The following is a 7341-nucleotide window of genomic DNA, read 5'->3' as shown; positions in this document are numbered from 1 at the left end:
CTAGTGGGAATTTTATGAAGGTATGCAAGCATAGTCCTGAGTAATCTTTCTTCCTGTCCTTTTCTTGTGAGACCAGTGCATAAAAATATGAGCTCATTACTCAGAGTTGGAATTTAAGAGAGGTTTACTACTCTCTCTGCGCTGTCATTCTACTGCCATGGTCATATAATTACCTTCTGTCAGAAAACAAACAGCTGCCAAGACTTGAAATTTTGGTTCATTGCCTGCATCAGAAAGAGGTTCTGGTTCCCAAACACCCTGAGAATTCAGCCATGCACTGGTGTGACACATTCCTTCCCCTACTCTCTAAGCATAGATCTGAAAGCTGTTACTGAAGCTCTGGTGACTAAAGCTGAAATGCATAGTCAGTGTTTCAGAGTTAAAGCCTAAGCAAGCACTTTATTCATTCACTTTAGCTCTGTTCTGTGGATTTGCAAAACTAATTGCAGTCCCAAATGTTTTACATTGTGATAGGTTGTATCATAACTTCCTGAAGACTGTGGCATCATACAGTTTTATGGCACGGTTTTGTCCATCAACGACTATGCTCCTTTGTGTACTGTAAAAATGCCTGCTAGAGCAGAATTTCCAGCTCTTTTGTGGTTAAATTTTGTAATAGTACAGACCAGACTTACCTCTTAACTCTACACTGAAGTAAAAAAATGTTTAACGGCCCCTCAGGACACAGTTACATGGCAGAATATTGCCGTTTCATCTGTGGTAAAAAATCTGTTCTGGACATCAGTCTGGCCGGAGGGAGAATTAGTACAGCATTCCTTCTGCTCTCCCACCACCTGGAATGCAGTATGGGCCTTCTCACAAGCTTTCAGCAGACCTGCCAAGTCCCACTCAGATGGAAAGTCCCTCACTTCTCTCTTTTTTTTTTTTTTTAATAGCATCTCTTTATCTGATGAAGATGGAGACAAAGCACTTTTGAACAGTGAAGCATTACAGGATCCTGCTAACACTTAGAGCTAGTTGCAGTCTGGTAAATTCAGCTGCAGGGGCTGAAGATAAGGCAGTAGCCCTTTCTGTAGCTGCTGCCAGTCCAAGAGGGCTGCACAGGAAGAACCATAAGTGGTCCCAGGCCAACACGCTTCCCAAGTCATCAATTCCATACTTCATTTTTCCACTGCTTATACGATAGTGATACTGTTATATTTGTTAACTTCAATATACTTAAGTAAAAGGTGCAGTCTAAGTATCATTGTTTTGGCTGATCCAAATGTAATAGCTGTTGTCCAACATATGTTTTGATCTGTCCACCGTGATGCCATGTGATCTCAGCCTGAAAGCCTGGATTCTGTTCTAACACAGCATTGTTTATCTGCAATCAGCTAAAAAAATTGTTATGGAAACACGATCAAAATAAATTATTACTTTGGTCATTCATTCTCTATTTTGACATCCTTCACACTGGCACTGACATCCCCATTTATATATACGGTCCTGACCCCATCCCTAAAATCTGAGGCTGCCAGGACAGACAATTTTTTTTCTTTTTTTTTTTTTTTTTTGCGCCATGTGCTTTTGTGGTGAGTTAAAAACATTAGTTAAATATCAGTGTGAAACCAAAGCAATGGTACATTCACTTGCAACATCATCAGGCTGCAAAAGCATACTGTAAGCCAGATTGTGCCTCAGTAAGCTAGTGAAATTCTTATAATGTATCAATAAAATAGTAGAAAATAAATGGTCTTATCAACACAGAAGAGCTATATTTCTACTAGATTAATGTAGTTAAAATAGTACAATCTGAGGTTGTCGTAGCATGGAGGTAGTTACCAGATAGCTAAACTTCAAGATAGGTTTGGGAGGAGTGAGGTAACGTGGCACATGCACACAGCCGGTCGAGCAGTCCCCTGCCCTAGCTTTTGCAGCCAGGTGGAACCGTGAATTTTGCGAAGCAGCTAATGTGAGCTAAGGGCTGGCAGTCCCACTGTTTCCCTCCCAGCATGCTGCCAGGGCTCCCCTTGAGCCCACTGGGATGCTTCTCTGACATTGCAGTTACCTGCTTCAGAGCTCTAAGTAGTGTAAACTAACGCCGCACAACAGTAAATAGTTCTCTGCTGGTTCAGTCCCCTGAGCCAACACCACACGGAGGCAGGGGAGGCCTGGGCCGAAGGAGGGATTGGGGAGGTGAGCTCCAGCGAGGGGCTGCGAGTCCGGCTCTTATCTGCAGTTGTAGCTGAGGGTACAGTTTCCTCACCCAGCCTTACTTGCCTGGCAGCTGCTGCCATCTGAGGCTGCTCTCGCTCCTGCTCAGGGGGCTGCTGGCATCTTCTGCTGTGGTGGCTGTCCCCTATGCCCCACAGATGTCGCAGGTCAGTGAACTGCTCCAGCTGAAAACATTACATTTAAGCATCTGTGTATATATAACTCATATACATATGTATAAAAATGGGCTTGTTTTCAGCCAGATCAGCTAGCAGCAACTTTGTGAGTCTAGGAACTGATAGCATGTACGCATTGAGGAGGGAGTACAGAACCAAGGTAGCAGAAGAGGTGGTAAAAATATTAATTTTAGAAAATGGAAATGCAAAGGGAAAAGGCTTATTTCTTCCTCTGTTCCAGTTATAGGATGAAACTTCTACAACAAGCCATCAGGGAAACATAAACTGACCTTCGGTTTGACCTCAGGGACTGCCATCTGTCTTTCAGATGGGCAAATGTATGTTCCATGGTCATGGGCAGCTCATGAAGTGACAACTGAAATATTTCTGTTTATGGGACAACTGAGCTGCTTCTTGAGTCAGGAAAGCAGCAGTGTGCCAGAGGACTGCCAGGTAGACATGCTGGCCCTGTGAATTCACTGATACTGAAAAGCATCGTGTGATGGCCTCAGCCCAACTGGAATTGAGGACCACATGCCTTCCCAACCTGCGCAGCAGTGGTGGCTATACAAGGGTCTTGGTGGCTCTGCTGTGTTCCGTTACAGCAAATCGAAGGCCATCCTCCTGCCCATGAGGGATGCAAAAGGGAATATCCAGACCAGCCATAAGCAGATGTGAAGACAATTTCAGGATGAGAAAGACTACATTCAAAAGGCTTGCCTACATGAAAGCACCCTCAGATGAATTAAACTTATTAAGACAATGCACAACAGAGAAAGCATACTATGTATGAGCATTATCTAATTCAGAAGTCAGTTTGCTATCATTTAATTCTTCTTCAAATTACAACTGTCTAATGTCAGTTTGCCTCTCCCAGGACCTTTACCAACTGCCTCAGATTTCTCAGGTAGGAACAATTCTAGAGCTGTACTTGCCAAGGACTGGAGGAAATGCAGGCAAGCATTAACAAGACACTGTGCTAGCATGCAGGTGGTTGCTAAAAGTAGAACTGTCTTTCGCCCTGCCTGGAATTCAGCAAACAGACCAAGAGGTCAAGTAGTGATGGCCTCCAAGGACTTTTTAATTTACTGCAGGTTCTAGGATGTAAAACGTCTGTGACAGTGCTATCGTACTAGTAAAGATATAATGCTGTATCGGATTACTGGTGTGATTTAATTACCAGTGGATAGCCTGTGGTGAAAAGGGCATCCTTCCTTGCTAGACCTGTAAATCCAGGTCTTATTTAAAACCATTTTTAAACAGCGGATTTAGTATGAATTAATCACTGGCTGAACATGTAATTTTCTTTTGTTTAGAATCCGCTTTGAATCATACACGATGGCTGGGAAAAGGGGTAGGAAAAAAAAGAGATGGAAAAGTTGTGATTTCCACTTTGTTCTGATTTTAAATGAAAACAAATTGTAACCATCCATTTCTGACACATGGGAAACAATAGTTGTGGTTAGAGTCTGACTTGATGTAAAACTGGACATAAACCTGTATCCTCAGTGGTGTAAATGAGTCTGGATTCAGCAGGAGGGTTTTCCTGTGGACAGTTGCAGGGTGTGAGCAGAAAGCTGGGATAAAACGTAGGTAAAAGGAGGTCAGCTTGCATGTCTGCGACAGTGAGTCTGCTTGTGTATATAGAGGCAGTCACAAAACAAGTTGAAAACTCTGCAAATCTCACATCAAAGTTGACCTAAACTATAACAAGTTGAGTAGTACATATCTAGACAAAGCAGAAAATAGATATCTGTAGTCATCTGAAATATTTTCAAAGAAGTGGCGCTACCTGTGTCAAACACAATGCCTGCACTGACCAGCTACCTGTTAACCCTTATTAGAGGTGTAAAAGTCTAACAAAGACTCTCTATGTCTCCAAATAACTGTTCAGTTTACATCACCCACTACTAATATTTTTGCAGGTATACTCCCAAATCCCAAACCCAAATTGGTTTTGTGGAAATGCAGGTTTGTGGAGTAAATCTCCTTTTGTGCAGCTACTTTGTAATACAAAAGATCCAGAAAGAGTCTGATTGCCTGCTTGGTCAAAAGAAAATGCTTTATCTGCTACAACTTCTTTCCGGGTGCGATGGTGCTGTCATGTGAATGCTCTGTTTGGAAAGAGGGCTCTGAGCCTACGTGCAATGAGAACTCGGGCAGGCACAACAGTTGTGCTGTTCACCATAATAGCACTGAATATATTCAGGTTATCACAAAAGCTATATTTTCAATGTGTTCCTTCTGAGTTAATAAATGCTTTAATTAACTGCACTAGTTTATACATTTAGGCAATTTATAGCTATTTTTAATAGACTTAATTGTATATAAAATGCAGCCTTGGTTTATTTTAAATTAAAGACAAGGAATCAAAAAACATGGTTTCTGATGTAAATTCCTACAGAGCAATCTTAAAATACACGTTTGAGGCCTATGTTCTTACGAATACCATATCATCAAATAACAAAATCACTTCAGTTGCAGTTCTATGATACGTTTTCTTTAGCAGCCAGGCTGGTTTAAGAAGTTCCCACCACAACCTTCTTCTCAGGTGCTCTCCACACACCCTTAATGCAGCCAAAAACTGTTTGTTCAGCTGTGCTGTGAATTTCATCACAGAAACAATCTGGGTTAAAAGTAACCTCAAATTAAAAATAATTGAATAATATTGATGGTCTAGGTTATAAATCTGTCTCAAAACAGTTTTATCCGAGGTCGGGGGGCTGAGGGGGGTGGATGGGAGCAGGGTTGACTGTGACACAGAAATAAAATGAACTGGGAGGGGCAGGCAAAAAAGAACTTCTGTTGTGGACTTCGGTGTTGCTGAAAAAGATGTGGCAGAACTGGTCAGTGCGAGCTGCAGTGCTGCGCAGAGCCAAGCACACAGAGCCAGGCTTGCAGAGCCTGGCAGGAACCGGGCATAAACCTCATTGACAAGATACTTTTATAATATATTGATATGATGTAGTCAATCTATGGCTGCAGTGATATTTATCTCCCTGAAGTTAAATGAAGTATATAGATAAATATAATACTGTATACTATATTAGCATAAGCGTGATCATTTACTTGGGTTTTAAACTGTTACTGCTCCAAACTGCCTTTTGTCATTAGGGAAAAATTTACAATTTTCAAATACAAATTAGGGGAAAAAAACACCTTAGAAATGCTGTAACCTAGTAGTTATTGCGTTGCCATTAATTTATTATTTTGTGCACATGGATCAAAACCATCTGTTTTTCAGAAGTGTGTATTACTACATAGAGAAGAACTCAAATAATGTATTTTAGACTACTGAATTTATTCTGCTTGAGTATTTTTAATGATTTAAGAAAATCTCTGTGTAAATGCAATTCCATATTTTGCTGAAAACAGCATTTTTGCTTCTAAAAAGTAATAATTCTAAGTATAAAAATAGTTTTACTTTATTCACATAATTTTGTTTGTAGAGGGAATTGCTGTTAAGTACTGTAGAAATACAGATGCTGACAAATTTAAAATAATTCAAATAATACCTTACCCCTACTGGGATATTTTCTATCAATGATCCCACAGTACTTTCTACAAAGTAGGCTAGAGGAATTAATTAATATACAATCAATAGACTGCCTACTCTAGGGATCGAAAAAGGCATCTGCTCCGTGCCAGGAATATATTTGACTGTCTGGCTGTTTGTTTTGTTGTTTATTTAAAGGCAAGTGAAAATGGTTTTATCCAGAAAAAAACCAATGGTGAATATTTAAGTAGACAACTGTACATATAGTGAGTTACAGCTTGGAACTCAACCAGTACATTCCTGCTTCCTTCATAAGGGGTGATAAGCTTTTTAAGAAAGTTCATGTATTGCAAATAACCTCAGAATTGCCAAATTTAATAAGATAATACCAAAAAGGGGGGGGGGGGGGGGGAGGGCGAGAATTTAGACCTCACAAATTTACAATCCTTACAGTTAGAGGTTTCCTAAAAGGAAATATTTATTTCCTAAAGATTTCTGTTCATTGTTACTGCTTTTCCAGGGCGCTGTCAGAATGCTCTAACAATTTAGTACAAGATTTCTGTATACCAGGTATAGAGGTTTTTAATGTAGCAACACAAATAAGACAAAGTGTTATTTTTTGAGTAATTTTTGCCAATATCACAAAGACTGTTCAATAAGGCATGCCAGTACATTGTATTAATTCTTGCATGCAGGGCCAGATTCTCGGCTTCATTAAAGCCTATGAACTGAAGCAGGTTTACTTATGTATGATTTAAGGCCTGAAGGAACGATTAGTTTAGTTCAAATTCCTACATAACACAATGGTTCATTCACTCTGCCCCACAAATCACCTGGCTGGAGTGTGTATTTTAAGGAGACATTAGTTTTAGGGCAGATTTGAAGAGCTTTTCTTCTTACCCCATTTTAAGCAGTTCCTGTTTCTGCTGCTTCTTCTGAATGCCAAGCTATTCCTGCATTTCTGAATATGACAGATTTTTGAGTGGCATGCAGAACCAAACCGGAGAACTGATAGGGCTTTTTTTTTTTTTCTGGGTTATTTTTAATTTGGGTTCAGCAAACAGTTCACCATTCAGCTACACAAACAGTTGCATGGCAGAAGAGAGAGAACAGCAAGGGAATAGGTATAAGTAGTAGAGGAGAAGAAAGGAAAGGGCTTCACACAGCAGCTCTGTTATCTGTTGTTGCTCTTCTGCCCATTTTTCTCCTCCGTACCGTAGCTGGCAGAAGGCAGGGCATATCTGTACCTCACTAGCTGAGGTTCACAGTCTAGCATTTTAGTGTGAACTGACGTTCACAGGCAGTTAAAGCAAATACGCTAGACTGTGAACTGAAACAGTTCTGTTGTGGATATGTCCTCCGGCAGAAGGGACGGCAGGACAGCTGGGGGTAGCAATGCATTAAACCAGTGCAGCTGTTTTCCTCATTGTGCTCAAGTCAGAGCTCTTAATTAAGTACACCACGTGTTGAAAAATGTACTACACCGCTAGGTAATTTGTTCCAATACTAAAC

Source organism: Phalacrocorax aristotelis, chromosome 6 (assembly GCF_949628215.1).
Source record: "Phalacrocorax aristotelis chromosome 6, bGulAri2.1, whole genome shotgun sequence".
Taxonomy (NCBI): domain Eukaryota; kingdom Metazoa; phylum Chordata; class Aves; order Suliformes; family Phalacrocoracidae; genus Phalacrocorax; species Phalacrocorax aristotelis.
The sequence above is the reverse complement of the archived record's forward strand: the minus strand, read 5'-3'. Positions refer to the sequence as shown.